At 41.9% G+C, this 16,416-nt stretch overlaps 1 protein-coding gene across 2 annotated transcripts in view; it reads right to left on the reverse strand.

Annotated features, from left to right (window-relative positions):
• The window catches only part of VIT (vitrin), a 437,052-nt gene that overhangs the window by 362,390 nt on the left and 58,246 nt on the right, over positions 1 to 16,416 (reverse strand). The window contains exon 1 of one of the 2 annotated variants that reach the window (XM_068231964.1): positions 11,909 to 12,131. The exons of the other annotated variant lie outside the window; for it this stretch is intronic. The gene's annotated coding sequence lies outside the window, so the exon portion shown is untranslated. Of the gene's footprint in view, positions 1 to 11,908; positions 12,132 to 16,416 lie in introns of those variants that run through there. 2 annotated transcript variants of the gene reach the window in all.

Raw genomic sequence — 16,416 nt, forward strand, 5'->3', positions numbered from 1 at the left:
GCTTGTTTAGTTTATAGGGAATTAAGAGTATTAAAACAAAACAAAAAAAGTATTTGGCTTGAGGAATGCCCTATAAACTATATGAAAGGAACACAATTATGCAATGAGTGAAAGTTTGTCTCGGATCCACGTTAAAGGTATCACCTAAACAATTTTTGTTATGTCTTTGAATACACTAAGGAGCACTCTATTTTCTTCCAGTACACTGCTCACCCCCAAGCTTAGAGCAGCACCAGCTATTACCATTGGAGGAAACACATTGTGGGCATCCTGGCTTGCTAGAGTGCAAGATACACTTTCTTATTGGAACCTTCTCATCACCACTCCACTCACATTAGAGTTGCTCTCTGCCTGTCTCTCTGGACAGATGCAGTCAGGCAGTCTCTCCTCGTGTTTTGAGCCTCACTGCATCATTTTTGACTGATGCTCAATGCCCTAGATTGGCATCATGGTGGTGTGGTAACGGCTCATTTTCGAATAACTCTGCGTCTGCCTAGAGGGGGCAGAGCTGAGCATCAGGCGGCTTGCAGCTTAGCTGAACTTATCTTCAAGCTGCACCATGACCCAATGACACTAGAGGGCAGCAGAGTGCACAATTAGCTTTTACAGCCAGCTCCACCAGAAAAGCTATGCGTACATTGACACAGATGCCACACAGAGCAACTGTGCAGTGTGCACCTCAGAAAGGGAGAGAGATGCAGCAGAACAGCATGGGGGTGCAAGGAGACACCAAGGCCCCCAATAAGACAGAGGCCCCAAGTGGCCACTTGCCTTGCTTGTGCCTAGCAGGAGCCCTGCTGAAAGGGAGCACAGACAACAATGTTGAGAAAGTGGTGTGCACCAATTTGTAATATGTATGGTGTGAACAGGCAGTATATTTTTTTCATTATGAATAGATATTTATGGATTATTATACTATAGAACTGATTTTTTACTCGTAAAATACCATGTGCTGGTACCCGCTCTCATACCTTGCAGGCGCCCTACTACTGTTCTCCACACATACCTAGCAAATTTAGTGGTTCTAATCTGTACAGGAGCTTTGCTATTAACCTTTAAATTCACCCTATTGACTATATTGGAATTTACAAAATTAGGTAGGTGGTGCACTGTGAACAACAGGTAGGTAGGTATATGCACATTGAATGCTAAATTGCAGGCCTGAAGTGCTTTAAAACATCTTGCATGTGTATACATCAATCAGGGAGTGTAATTAGAGTACTGCTTCACACTGACACACCAAACTCACTGTGTAACGCACCGCAAACAGCTGTTTGCGTAGCGACAGCCGTGCTGGACTGGTGTACACCATGACGAGAGTGCAGGTGATGGCGGCTTTCCAGCCCATATGGTCGCCGGGCTGAGGTAGCTGAATGACAGAACAGTGACTGTCCACTGTGTGCACTGTGAACAACAGGTAGGTAGGTATATGCAGTGATGGGTATTACAATGTGCACCTGTCACACACAGACAGGTAGCGGACAGGCACAGTGACACTGCTTGCGCTCACGTAGGTGGGTGGGTGGGTACGCACAGTGAACAACAGGTAGGTATATGCAGTGATGGGTAATGTGCACCTGTCACACACACAGGTAGTCACTGAATGTGCTGGGCCTAGCAGTGGCACACACAGTATGAATTACCAAGGCTATCTATGCAACACAAGTGTCAGTGAGACACACAGAAAAAAAATAGATCACAAGAACAAGATCAGCTCTCAAAAGAGCTGTTGTGGGGTGCTATTTTAGCAATAAGAATCAGCAAGGAGCAAGCTAAGAAGCCTACAAGAGCATAACTAATCTTTCCTTATGAGAGAGTCTGCAGCAGCTGTCCCTTCTCTATTTACTACAGGCACACGAGTGAGTAAAATGGCTGGCGATGCCTGCCTTTTTGTAATGGGGGGAGTGGCTCCAGGAGGGAGTGTAGCCTGATTGGCTACAATGTGCCTGCTGACTGTGATGTAGAGGGTCAAAGTTGACCCTAATGGTGCACTATGGGGGCAAATCGAACTTCCAGTAAAGTTTGCGGTTCTCTGCGATCGCGAACCCCTGGAAGTTCACCTGGTACTGTTCGCTGGCAAACCGTTCGGGCCATCTCTAGTTTCATCAACTACTTTTATCCTATTAACAAATTTGTAGAATATTTTCTTTCTGAAATCTGGAAAACCTGGGAAGCCATTTCAGCTACTGCCACTAGCATCAGACATACCATTAATAACCACAAACATAAAGTTATGTTGGAGTATTGCCCTTTACATAGCATTCAGCATAGCATAGATGTCTTCTTCACTTTCTGAAGTTGTTGAATAGCATTTGGTGCTTACTTAATGAGGGGGAGAAAGGGCAGACAAAACAATGCAGGTGGAGAAGTCACTGCTCAAATATTACTTTGGATATTTGTTTAAACCAGTGGTTCCCAACCTGGGGGCGATCGCACCCCCAGGTGGGCGATTTAAGTTCTAAGGGGGGCGGTAAATTTGTGGGGGGCGACAGGGGGGCGATCAGTATGAAAAGGCAGAAAAAATAAAGGGTCGCAGTGTCATTTGTTTTTAAGAAAATTATGGGCAAAAAATATGATCTGTATAAAATATGCAAGTGTGCATGATAGAGTTGCATAATTCCTCAGGGCTCGTTGGTCACATGCCGGTGTAATGTCAGATACTGCAGCCCGGAAGCAGCCTTCCTCACTGAGTATTGCGCATGCTCAGTGGGAAGTTAGATATTATTTACCTGAAATATCTCCGCTTCCGCACCACGTACACTCCCGAAATTTTCAGGGGAGGGAGGGGACCCCCAGATCTAGCTCTGTGTCGAATTGCAGCCCCCGAGCCCCACTAGTTCCCGCGATAGGTTTGCTGCAATCAGTCTCGGGAACAAGCGGGGCTCGGGGGCTGCAATTCGGCACAGAGCTAGATCTGGGGGTCCCCTCCCTCCCCTGAAAATTTCGGGAGTGTACGTGGTGCGGAAGCGGAGATATTTAGGACATTTTACGTGGCTGCACAATTTAATGGGACGCAGGCTCCTACTGCGCATGTGGGGCTGCACAACGTGCGGAGCTGCAATAGCTGACATTACACCGGTAAGGGAATTGGCGCAAAGTAGTTGAGTCACCGGCTATTTTTAGCTGGCAAGGTCACAGCGCTACCCCCTCCACTGGCACCACCACCTGGCGTAAGGGTATACCGTACTAAGAGAAGGGGGGCGACAGGGGTGAGTGGTCTTCCCCTAAGGGGCGATACCTCATAAAAGGTTGGGAACCACTGGTTTAAACCAAGAGGCAAGGTAGGGGACAAAAACAAATCCATCTATGTTGGTGTAGAGAGCTGTACTGAAATCACAAATGCATTTCTGAAATAGGCTTGTCTGCTAGCTACTGTATGTGCACAAATGTTAGATCTTGAAGTTAACATACAAAATTGTTGCTTTTTTTCCCCTGTAACTGATAAACTGAATAGATCCATAGCACTATGTTCGGTAAGGCATTTTTATCGAAATGTTTTAATTTTCTTTAAATGTTTTACAATATTGGTTTTGACATTTCGACAATCAAAATGAATGTTTCATTTATTTTCCTATATAATCTATCAAATAATCATGAAAATGAAAGATTTGGTTATATAGTCTTCAGACACCTTACATTTTCTGTTGGATGATATTGCAACATAGTCACTTTAGAGTTAATTCACTTATAAGGTAAAATGAACAGCAGCATGGATAACTGGGGATGGGCAGGACTCAGTGCCTCTGGTTCATCTTAATTTTGGCAAAAGTATTCAATTTTCACATTTAAGGGAACCTAAACTGAGAAGGATGTGGATGTTTCCTTGTAAAATAATACCAGTTTCCTGACTCTCCTGCTGATCCTGTGTCTCTAATACGTTTAGCCACAGCACCTCAACAAGCATGCAGATCAGGTGCTCTGACTGAAGTCAGACTGGATTAGCTGCATGCTTGATTGATTCAGGTGTGTGATTCAGTCACTACAGCAGCCAAAGAGATCAGTAGGGCTGTCAAGAAACTAGTATTGTTTAAAAGGAAACATCCATATACCTCTCAGTTAAGGTTTCCTTTAAGTAGAAATGTGGGCTTTTGCTGAGGGAACACAGCTAAAAGTTCTCTTCCCCTTCCCCTTGGGACTCAGTGGTAGTAACCTGCCAAATTCTACTACAAGGGGGAAAAAATCATTATTTTTTAAAATATAAGACTAGATCAGTTCTGAGATTTCTAGAGAAGAACAGGGTTGACACAGGTTTGCTTTTAAACTGGTCAGTCATAGATGAGTCATTAATACTGGATGAGATCTGCCAGGTGTTCTGCAAAACATTGAGTAACACAGCCTCTGGGGACTCTCAAACTTACTTAGCTAGATTTAACACTAAAAACTACCCACTAATGTTCTCAGTAATGCAATAGGGACTAGAAATAGTTTTCTTGGGAGTTTAAGGGACAGTTCAGTGGCGTAGCTAGAGATCATAGGGCCCCATAGCAGCTGCTATGGCTATTGCTACGCCCCTGGGACAGTTGGAAAGATTCCCTTTTTAGTTCCTGAAACACTGCAAACAGATTGGATCCACTAGCATCTCTGTTTAAATAGAAAATTCTACAGTGAAAAAAGTGACATTCTTTGCGGGTATTGCTGGATTACTTTTTTTTGCTTTTAAGTGTTTGATGTTCCATGATATGCTGCCAAGTCCAGAAACAAGTGGCTCGCTTGTCAGGCTGAGTCTGCCAAACTATCTAATCTGCCCCAAATGCACTTTTTAATTTTTATTTCTACATTGTTCAAAGATTCCCACCTCTGGCTCCACAACTGGTACTCTGTCCGGGTTTACTGATGCCAAGCCTCCACAGGGATGCCGCCCCCTGTTCACATTAAACTAACAACTTATATCAGGAGACAGCGCGCTACTAGTTTCTACAATCTGTTGTACTGAGCGGCTCAAAGAAATGCACGTAAGAACTCTATCATGACAGTCAACAGTGCTGACACATTTTGTAAACCTCTGCAGTTGTGTCAGAGATTCAGAATTTGGCAAGTTGTTTACTGGCCCTATTCAAACTGCACTTGAGCTCTTCTCTTGAGAAATAAGCACTGCATCACCTTGCATGATGGTATTGACAGTTAGCAGTTATCGATGTTAATAATACTAAAAGCGGATAATCCTTTGAAGAAGGTCTGAAGAAAGGCAAATGTTTTGTGCGTTATGTTTTTCAAGCCATTTGTGATATTGTACCCATGTCCATTGTTGTGGAATCTCCTTACATTCATACTGGAAAAATGGACTAAATTAATGGCATGTGGTTCCCCTAGCCATTGCAGGTGCTCCAAACATATTCAGTGCCATGAACCTGGCTATGATGTGTGAAGTTGGTGAAAGGTTTGTGAAACATAAAGACAGTTTTTGTTGAGGAATCAGTAATTTCTTGGTCTATCAACACAGCAAACTCCACAAACATGCAAAAGGGGTTTGAATCTAGGGTATGGCAAGTGCTGCAGCCCCGCAACTGGCAAGAGATGGAAGAAGTGGACACCCAGTTTTTGGGCTGGTGATAATAGAAAGCAGGAGAAGGAATATGCCTGATAGTTTGTGCCTGACTGTGTACAGGACTGCCCTTCAGGGCACCACAATATTCTGCTTAGAAGGGGCACCAGGACCACCAGTAAGCTCTGCAATAGACACCAGTAAGCTCCGCCTTCACAGCCATGTGATCATACCACTTAACTGTCCCAGCAGTGACGTAACTGAGGAGCTTGCGGCCCCAGTGCGAGTTTTACATGGGGCCCCAAGCACTCTATTGATATGAAGCCTCCAAATCTATATAAGGACAGTTTCAGTGTCAGAGAGGTGTAATAAGAGTAAGTAAACTGCTCTTCAATGTACATATAGTGCTGTTTATTAGCAGCATGCCAGCATAGCACAAGTGAAAATCTAATAAGATGCATGAAAGAGGGCCCCTCTAGGTCAGGGGCCCTGGTGCAGTTGCAACCTCTGCATCCCATATTATTACACCACTGTGCCCCACCTACTTCTTCATTCCACAATTCAGTGGAGCAGCTAGTCCCACACCCTACACATTTTTGTTGCCTCTGCTGGGAGGAGTAATAGAGGAGAAATAGAGGAGAGCATAGATTGGCGAAGGTGAGTGCTGGGGGGGGGGGGGGGTGTTCCAAATAACCACTGTGGAATCCTGGCCGGATCACCATCCAAGATCGTGAAGATATCTGTGCAAGCCAGGTCCCAGCATAAGAGGGACACAAGCGTGACAGCTTGGCAAACTTATATAGGTTTCTCCAGCCTTGACAACCAGGTGAGACATTTACTATAGGGCCTAGAGACCTCAACTACTAGTATCACAGTGTGCGCTTTTTCTCCTTTCTGCCTCCATACCTATTATTGCGGCCAGATCTGGCTACCTAGTATATGGGGACACCTCTGGCTACTTAATAATTGGGGTGACTTCTGGCTACCTTATACTGAAGGGGGGCGGAAACATCTCTGGCTGCCTAATTTTAAGGAAAATCTCTGGCTACCTAATACTGGAGGGCACGTCTGGCTATATTCCCCTGTGATTAGTTTTCACTTGTTCAGTAGTGTGGGGGTCATAATCTGTAGGGGGGAGCACCAGAGTCTAGTTTCGCTCAGGGTGTTGTTAAACCTACGGCCAGCCCTGACTACAGTGGGAATGCAAAGTTTGGGCAAGCTTATTAATCGTCATGATTATCCTGTATAAATCGTTGGTTGTTACGATAAAAAATTTCAGTTAAATATATCATATAGGAGACACACACAGTGATATTTGAGAAGTAAAATGAAGTTTATTGGATTTTGAGAAAGTGCGCTATAATTGTTTAACCTCCCTGGCGGTATGCCCGACACAGTGTCGGGCTAGCCGCCGCAGGGGATCACAACGCCCCGGGAGGAATTTTTTAAATAAAATTTGCTACATTGTGTTAAGCTAGCACTTGGCTAGCTAACTATGCTGCCCAAGTCGCTCCAGTCCCATCCAATCGCCCCCGATCACCTTCGGTTAGGTATACATACCCTCCAGGAATCCCGCGATGGCACAGCCTCCCCATCAGCACCCGGCTTTGCTATGGGGAGGATAGTAACTGCGCATGATGGTGACGTCTTGTCCGATCGTCGCCATAGCGACAAGTGATGCTAATTGGGAAGCTGTGGCTCTCGCGGGATCGCGGACAGGTGAGTGTTGCCGGCGGCAATCAGGGGGGTCAGAGAGGTGTCGGGGGGCTTGGGTAGCATAGTTAGCTAGCCTAGTGCTAGCTAACATAAAAAAACATTTAATTAAAAAAATCCCTCCCGCGTACGCAGCCACTTAAACTGCATAATGCCAGGGAGGATAAATAAAATTAGGCCGGTGCATAAATTTGGGCACTGTTTTCATTTTATTGATTCCGAAAACTTTAGAACTATATATTGGAACTCAAATTGGCTTGGTAAGCTCACTGACCCGGGACCTACATACACAGGTGATTCCAATTATGAGAAAGAGTATTTAAGGGATCAATTGTAAGTTTCCCTCCTCTTTTTTAATTTTCTCTGAAGAGTAGCAACATTGGAGTCTCAAAACAACACTCAAAAGACCTGAAGACAAAGATTGTTCAACATCATGGTTTAGGGATTGGATACAGAAAGCTGTCTCTGAGATTTAAGCTGTCTGCTTCCACAGTTAGAAAACATATTGAGGAAATGGAAGACCACAGACTCAGTTCAAGTTAAGGCTCGAAGTAGCAGACCAAGAAAAATCTCGGATAGACAGAAGCAACGAATGGTGAGAAAAGTCAGAATCAACCCACAGACTAGCACCAAAGACCTACAACATCATCTTGCTGCAGGTGGAGACACTGTGCATCATTCAACCATTCGGCACACTTTACACAAGGAGATGCTGTATGCGAGAGTGATGCAGAGGAAGCCTTTTCTCTACCCACAGCACAAACAGAGCCGCTTGAGGTATGCTAAAGCACATTTAGGCAAGCCAGCTTTATTTTGGAATAAGGTGCTGGGGACTGATGAAACTAAAATTAAGTTATTTGGGCATAACAAGGGGCATTATGCATGGAGGAAAAAGAACACAGCAATCCAAGAAAAACACCTGCTACCTACAGTAAAATATGGTTGTGTTTCCATCATGCTGTGGGGCTGTGTGGCCAGTGCAGGGACTGGTAAATTTGTCAAAGTTGAGGGACGCATGGATTCCACTCAGTATCAGCAGATTCTGGAGACCAATGTCCAGGAATCGGTGACAAAGCTGAAGCTGCGCCGGGGCTGGATCTTTCAACAAGACAACAACCCTAAACACTGCTCAAAATCTACTAAGGCATTCATGCAGAGGAACAAGTACAACGTTCTGGAATGGCCACCTCAGTCCCCAGACCTGAATATAATTGAAAATCTGTGGTGTGAGTTAAAGAGAGCTGTCCATGCTCGGAAGCCATCAAACCTGAATGAACTAGAGATGTTTTGTAAAGAGGAATGGTCCACAATACCTTCAACCAGAATCCAGACTCTCATTGGAACCTACAGGAAGCATTTAGAAGCTGTAATTCCTGCAAAAGGAGAATCCACTAAATATTGATTTCATTTCTTTTTTGAGGTGCCCAAATTTATGCACCTGCCTAATTTTGTTTACACAATTATTGCACACTTTCTGTAAATCCAATAAACTTTATTTCACTCCTCAAATATCACTGTGTGTGTGTCCTATATGATATATTTAACTGACATTTTTTATCATAACAACCAGCGATTTATACAGGAAAATCATGACAATTAACAAGGTTGCCCAAACTTTCGCATCCCACTGTTTGTATAGCGGATTTGCTTCTACTATCCATTCTTCCTTCATTTGGTTTGAAGCACATGATAGATTAGATATTTGCTTTTTTTTTGCCAGAAGAGGCAACATGATGATGATTTGGAGGTTTGGGAAACAGATACACAATTAGTAACCTGATTAACTTGTTGTTGTTTTTGCAGTGTTTCTCCCACATAACAATATGATAGAATTTCACATACTGGACGTGACCTTAAGTTCTTACACGATCTACTGAATGACCATGGCTTATGAATAAAATACCTCAGCATAGAAATAACTACTAGTGGGAGCTGACGTATCCTAGAAGAAAAAAATAACCGAAATAACAAAAATGCATCTATAGCCCTAATCTTAAATAGGACTTTCCTTGAATCCAAGTGTTAAGCCCAATCTACACGATACGATTCTTTGTACGATTCGATTACGATTCTATTACATCCGACATGTCCGATCAGGATTCGATTCAATGCAATTCGATTTGCCATTGTTTTGCAATTGCAAATCGAACTGAATCGAATCAAATCCCAATCGGACATGTTGGATTTAATCAAATCATAAATAGAATTGTAATCGAATCGTATAAAGAATCGTATCGTGTAGATTGGGCTTTAGTCTGTTAAAAAGAAACAAATCTAATCTTTACTGAATTATTACAGATTTTTATAAAATGCTTTATAGCTCCCATATTGACCTTTTTATTTGTTACCCGCACTTAAGAGTTTATCTGCCATGCTAAAGTTTTCAGGTCTGTAATTAGTTATCAGAGAGAGTTCGAAACAGTCCGGCTACAGGTACCCATGAAAGCCAGACAACTAATGGCTGCACACACAAACTCCAAACTAATCTTCCATGGTTGAAATGGGTGCCAGTTCCAGGTCTATGCTAGTATCAGCCGTCCTGTTCTACTACTAGTATTTTATTTTTATTTTATTTTTATTTATTTATTTGCAAAGGGGGGGGGGGGGGGTATTGAATGCTGAATTCACCTTTAATTAGCATTTCTTATTGAAAATTATCTGATACAAAGATACACTCTTACACTGAAGCCTTGAAACAGACGTTACAGAAATGATCATTACAGCAAAGCATTTTCCTTCTTATACTGTGTTGTACTGGAATTGCACTAAAAAGTCTTGACTGTGATTACCATAAGCCAGCTTTAAACTTGCTCAGATTGAAAGTTATGTCTAGTTTGCAAACTGATGTTGGGTTGTTATTTAACACCCAATATCATCTCACAGCTTAGAAATAAATCCTTCAGTGTCTAGTATTCGGCTTCTAACACAGCCAGACAGGTAAGCACTAAGGAAGAACTTCCATATGCATATTAAAATTAATTCCACCTCTAATGTTCTGAACAAGTGGTACTTAGGTTGAGAATCTGTCTTAATACAGTACATGTGCACAGCCAATGAGTTTTTGCTCTTGAGCTGTAATCTTCAAGCCTTTGTACAGCTGACAGAGCTCTTAGCTACAGAGTCCATTCAACTCTTCCAAGCTCTCTTACTTCAAATTGCTTGCTGTAGGCATTTGCTTCATGTTCGGACAAGTTCAACACTTCTCACATTTTCAAAAACTTTCATAAATCTAATCTGGTAGTGGAATGATGAGCAGCTGTGATAGATTCATTATTTCCTTGTCCTGCATTCTCAGCTGAGGCTATGAAATACTGTTGTGTCAACTCTGCTGTATATTACAGTCACTGTGTACAGTTTAGGCAACATCTGGACAGTGTCTAATTATCAGAGTAAGCGTGTATATATTATATCTATCATCTGCTTTCTTCTCCTTCACAATAATTCACGTACTACTTTAAGTTCAGATGCTATTAGCTATTTTTGGTTGCTGTCTGTAAGCATCACTGAGGGTATTTGAGTGCTTGAACATCTCATGTGCAAATTGTGTTCCAACCTGAATGGAGGATGGTTGCCTGCTGCTTATAGGTTTTATAGAACCTTCCAGTGACATTTTTATGGACTTATTAACTCAGGAAGTGGTGCTGAGTGGCACTGGCTCTACAATGCTATGCTGTTATGTCATGCAGTCACTTATTTAGTGCACCAAAATGTTGCTAATTTATCTAGACAACTACTCTAGACAACACATTGATGTGAAAAGATATGACTATTGCGGGCTACACGGCCAGTTATGTGAGAATGCTCTTGAATGTTGTGAATCTCTCAGCACTACTTCCCGTGTGAACAAGCTCTACTAGTGTACATTTTCCAAACACTGTGCTGCTCACCTTGTGTGCAGCAGTAATTATTATGAATATTATGGAACAAAGTACTGCAGTCATAAGGCATATATGTAGGTCCAGCTCACAAAGATACTTAAACCACGTGGTTACCAATTGGTAATTGGTCTGTCTGGGATTCACCAACAATCAGTTGCTCTATAATGTAACCAAATGGTGGAATTCATGCCAATACTGCTTACAATGGGAGAATGTTTATAAAATTGCTATTTAATGCCCTCTCAAAACTATTTTAAACCTCCTTTGTTCATCTCTTTTTACAAAACGCTACCAATATTATTTAATTTACATCAAAAGGCACAACATCATCATTACAACAGGTGTACAGTCCTTGTATGTATATACATAGTTTTGCTGAGAAACCCTTGAGCATCATATATACAAGATTTGTTATAAAAAAAAGTACAGCATTAGGCAGCTTGTCCACATAAATACTGTTTAAACATTTTCTGTAGCCTATATTATGCAATTCCTCACTGTAACAGTATTGTATAATTCAAACAGCTTTTGTGGATCACAAGAGTCTGCTTACTAGACATATAAAGAAGGATGAAATGAGATTAGGGAATAACCAGTCACAGGGAATGTCAGTTCCCACAGCATTTTTACTGCAAGCTAGCAAAACATAATTCCCCAGTTCAACCAGAGTGCTACTTCAGACCCACAGTACCTGCCTGGCAAAATGCATTCATCTCATTTCAGCTGCTCTAAGCAGACTGTACCAAGAGCAGATCTGTAAACTATACTAAAGTATGTGCAGGTAACATCTCCGTAATTCTATGCTGTGCTATTGTGTACAGGTCAGATGTCTTACCTTTAGATGTCAGGATAAAGAGTGACTGTTCTTCTCTCGTTACACTATCCTGCAAGGCTGTGACAAACCACAGTGATTCCAGAATGAGTTGACTAATAATATTTGTGATAGTCCATCAAAGTATGCAAGCCAAAAATTCCTTAGCTGTTCTCTACATAGACTAATCAAACATGTCCATTGATCTCTCCCCAAAGTGAAAGGCACACACTGCCCTGACACACTCTCAGCTCTTCACTTTGATTTAGCTGCTGAATAAGGCAGTCCTCTTTTAAATTTCCACTCCCTCCCACTCTCTCCCCTCTCCCTTGTCAGGATTTCTTTATAAGCCCTTTGACAACCGAATGGAGATTCCCCTTAGCACACTACCTTAGCAAACACTGAATTAAATGTAAAATAAAGACACAGTAGGCACAAGAGCGGAAATTCTTGCAAAGGGCAAAGTCAACCTAGCTGGACAATAAGCTTATAGATTTTATGCACTGTATGTTTGTTATGGGATCTGATCATAGCTCTAGAACTATTACATTGGTGTGAGGAGATTAAATCACTGAGGTATGTGCTCCACTGTAATTCTATACTGTTGTTAAACATTCACTGTCATTTTTGTCTTTTTGTGAGTTACTTTAATGATTATTTTTTCTGCATATTTGAAAACTTAAATTTGTATTTTCTCTACAAGGCTTATAACTGAAACTGAGCATCAACTATACAAAAAGAGATGACTGACTGCTGGCAGTTATGAAAACAAATGCACAGATATTTGCAGGAAAAATCTGGGACTCACATCACTTATGAATCTTATGCTTGCTTTTTTTAGATTATTCGTTTTGTACTGCTCAGGTGTTCTGTACTACTTCCAGGAATGGATTGCCAATGGGCAAGAGCACCTTGGATTGGTATCCATTTGAATTGGAAGACCCCTTCTTTCTCTTTTTTTCCTGTGTAATAGTTGACATTTAAAAAAATCAAGACTCATCATGTTCACGGCTAATATACATACAATCTCCATTTGTAATCCAAATTCCTTAGCTTATTTAAAACACAACTCTATTGCATGCAACAAAAGCCTCTTGTATGCCAAATTAAAGTGGACCTGAACTTTTGCATAGGGCATAAGTAAAACTAAGAAATGCACCCTGTATGTATTTAGAGAGTTTAGCCTGTTGAATTCCCCCTCCCTTGTGTCTAATCACAAGTTGTAATTTAGTCTCTCCCCGTGTCCCTGGACTGCCATGGCAGAGATGGCATATAAGCTCATTTTGAGCACAGGAGGTTAACAATATGTCTGTTTCCATGAATCAGGAAGAAGGAACAACGCAGATTTATTTTGGGATTTCTATAAGCTGTAACAAATAAATGTTTTCCGTTTATAGGTTATTATGCTATTGCATATCTTTTAGAGCAGAGAAGACAACCAACCCCATCACTGCCACATAACGCCAGTCCTGCACTCCCTTCACTGGCTACCTATAGAATGGAGGGTCCTATTCAAGATCGGCCTACTGACATTTAAATCTCTGAATAATCTGGGCCCTGGATACATGAAAGATATGTTGCAGCTGCGTAGCAATCCCCGCATTCTCAGATCCACAGGTTCTAATAATCTAGTCATACCCAGAGTCCACTTGGAAACTTTTGGTCCAAGAGCCTTCTGTCATGCTGCCCCTACGTTTTGGAACTCCTTACCTCAACAGATCAGGACAGCTCCATCCAGTGGCGTAGCAATAGGGGGTGCAGAGGTAGCGACCGCATCGGGGCCCTTGGGCCAGAGGGGCCCCGAAGGGTCCACCCTCTATTACAGTATTAGCTCTGTATTGATCCTGTGCTGGTAATAATCACTTCTATAGATGCTTTGAATAGCAGTAATCCTTAACATGCTGTTCCCCATCCCCTTCTTGCACCTCTGACACTGTGGTTGTCGTCTGCAGGTTTTGGTGCACCATGTCAATTGTTATGTATATAGAGTGCTTGGGGGGCCCCATGTAAAACTTGCACCGGGGCCCATAGCTCCTTAGCTACGCCACTGGCTCCATCCCTGGACATGTGATTAAATCCAGACTGAAAATCCACCTGTTCTGTTTAGCATTTGCAGAAATATAACTTTTGTTGTGTGAATACTTCATCCTACTACCAATTACTGAATCTGAGAAAGCCTAAGCGCGAGTCCTATGGGAGAAAAGCGCTATAGAAATGTTATTGTATTGTATTGTATTAGTTCATTTAAGGGTGAACAGAGGTGGTGGTGGACTCGCCTTCCCGAAGCAGACAAGATACGTCAGTTTTATGACATCAGGTTTATTAATATACTCCAAAACAAACAGTGCAACGCGTTTCACGGGTATGTTCCCACTTTCTCAGGCAATAAACTGATAGGAGTACACTGTAAAGTCAGAGACAGATAGCGTGTCCTTAGACCAATGTATACGTGTGATGATGATTTTTGGTGTATAGTTATGTTAACGTGAATAATGGGTAAACAACAACGAGCATCCAACCTTCACAACATTCTGGCCCCCAGTCATTTACGCTCCGACACCCACTACATCAACCCCAGTCTATCAACCGACTCACCAGTTTGCTCGGCCTGCAACCACTCAAGATGCCAAGCCTGCAAGTTTATTACCCCTACCAACACTTTTCGATCTAAAATTACAGAATTAACCTATCCAATAAAGAACACCATCACCTGTGAATCTAAATTTGTCATTTACATCATCACCTGCCCCTGCCAACTTCAGTATGTGGGCAGAACCACCCAATTGGCAAGATGCAGAATCGGTCAACATAAACACAACATCTTCAATAAATACCCACTGCACAGTGTATCACGACACTTCACTACGATACACAATAGCAATCCAGACCTATTCCGGATAACCCTCATTGAAATCATACCACAAAACTGTCCGAATTCCTTAGACCTGCTAAAAAAAGTGAGATGTTCTGGATATAGATGTTGAGAGCCCGAGCTCCAGAAGGTCTCTGCGAACAACTGGAAAAAAATAATTAATACACATCCAATACTTGTTTCTTTTAATGGTCCTCTCTTTTAAATTAAACTTCCTCTTATACACTTTTTTTTTAATATATATTAATTTTATATATTATTTTCTTTTTATACTTGTACATACTTTTACAACGATTTCATATGTCCTATATTATACTATACTATTTATTTTATATTTATTTTTTATATGTAGACTTTTATTATATCTTTGTATGTGTCAACGATTAATTATGTCCTTAATGCCTACAGTGTTTTAGGGCGCAAAGATGCACCAATATGCACTTTATGTCTGTTAGAATGAATGATATTTGTTATCTATACTTTCTTCCCCAAGCAGTCTAAAAAATAACCACTTGGGGCAGCAACATGCATCCTGTACATCTAATAATCCGAACATATGTACAGTGCTTTTTTTCTTTTGGACTATCTCCTCTGAATAGATACACTTAGTATACATTTGTTTATTTTCTGTTCTCCGAAGTAATACAACCACATCCCCTCTTGCTATTGGCCCAACATAGATTACATAACCTGTCCCCTGCTCCTATTGGCCCAACATAGGTTACATAACCTGTCCCCTGCTCCTATTGGCCCACAAACACACACCCCCAGCTTGCCTCCTCCCCACCCATAGAAACACATTACCTGCCCATCACACAGCCCCCACCCCTTACCATGCAATTGGTCCACCCATATACTCTAAGGTATATAAACCTTGATCTCCAGACTCACCGGTACAGAGGCGCTATTCATGACTCCTATCTGTTTATTGCCTGAGGAAGTGGGAACATACCCGTGAAACGCATTGCACTGTTTGTTTTGGAGTATATTAATGAACCTGTTGTCATAAAACTGACGGCATCTTGACTGCTTCAGGAAGGCGAGTCCATCACCACCTCCTGAGGGATTTTAAGCCTTTTAGAACCTTTTATCCTGCTGGCGCCTCTGTTCACCCTTACATTATCAATGTCCACCCCTGGTGGAGGGGTTGATCCCCATTTTTCCTTATCTACAGAGAGCGACTTTTAATCCTGAGTGAGGACAGATCTAATCTCCTCACCTGCCTATACATTGGTTACCTAGGCGGTAACCCACATTTGTGAGTATATATATTATATACTTTTCATTTCCAAACCCTTGTTTTGCATACTACACTATATTGGGCTCTCGGTATTTCTTTTGTCTTTATTCTTAGTTCAGGTCCACTTTGATCATCATAATAAAATAATCACATCTACCGAGCCATGATTTTTTTTCTTTCACCAAATCATACCTCCCAGAATAATACTTTGATAAAAATAATGGATCTGATAAATTTGTGTGATATTATATGTATGGAAGAAGTTCCTGAAGAGCAGAGATCAGTAGCACCACGTCTTTCCTGTTAGCATTAACATGAAATAAATTCCTGGCAGGGAAGTGGTCAGTAGCAACTAGTGTTGGGCGAACAGTGTTCGCCACTGTTCGGGTTCTGCAGAACATCACCCTGTTCGGGTGATGT

The sequence above is a fragment of the Hyperolius riggenbachi genome, chromosome 4 (assembly GCF_040937935.1).
Source record: "Hyperolius riggenbachi isolate aHypRig1 chromosome 4, aHypRig1.pri, whole genome shotgun sequence".
NCBI lineage: Eukaryota > Metazoa > Chordata > Amphibia > Anura > Hyperoliidae > Hyperolius > Hyperolius riggenbachi.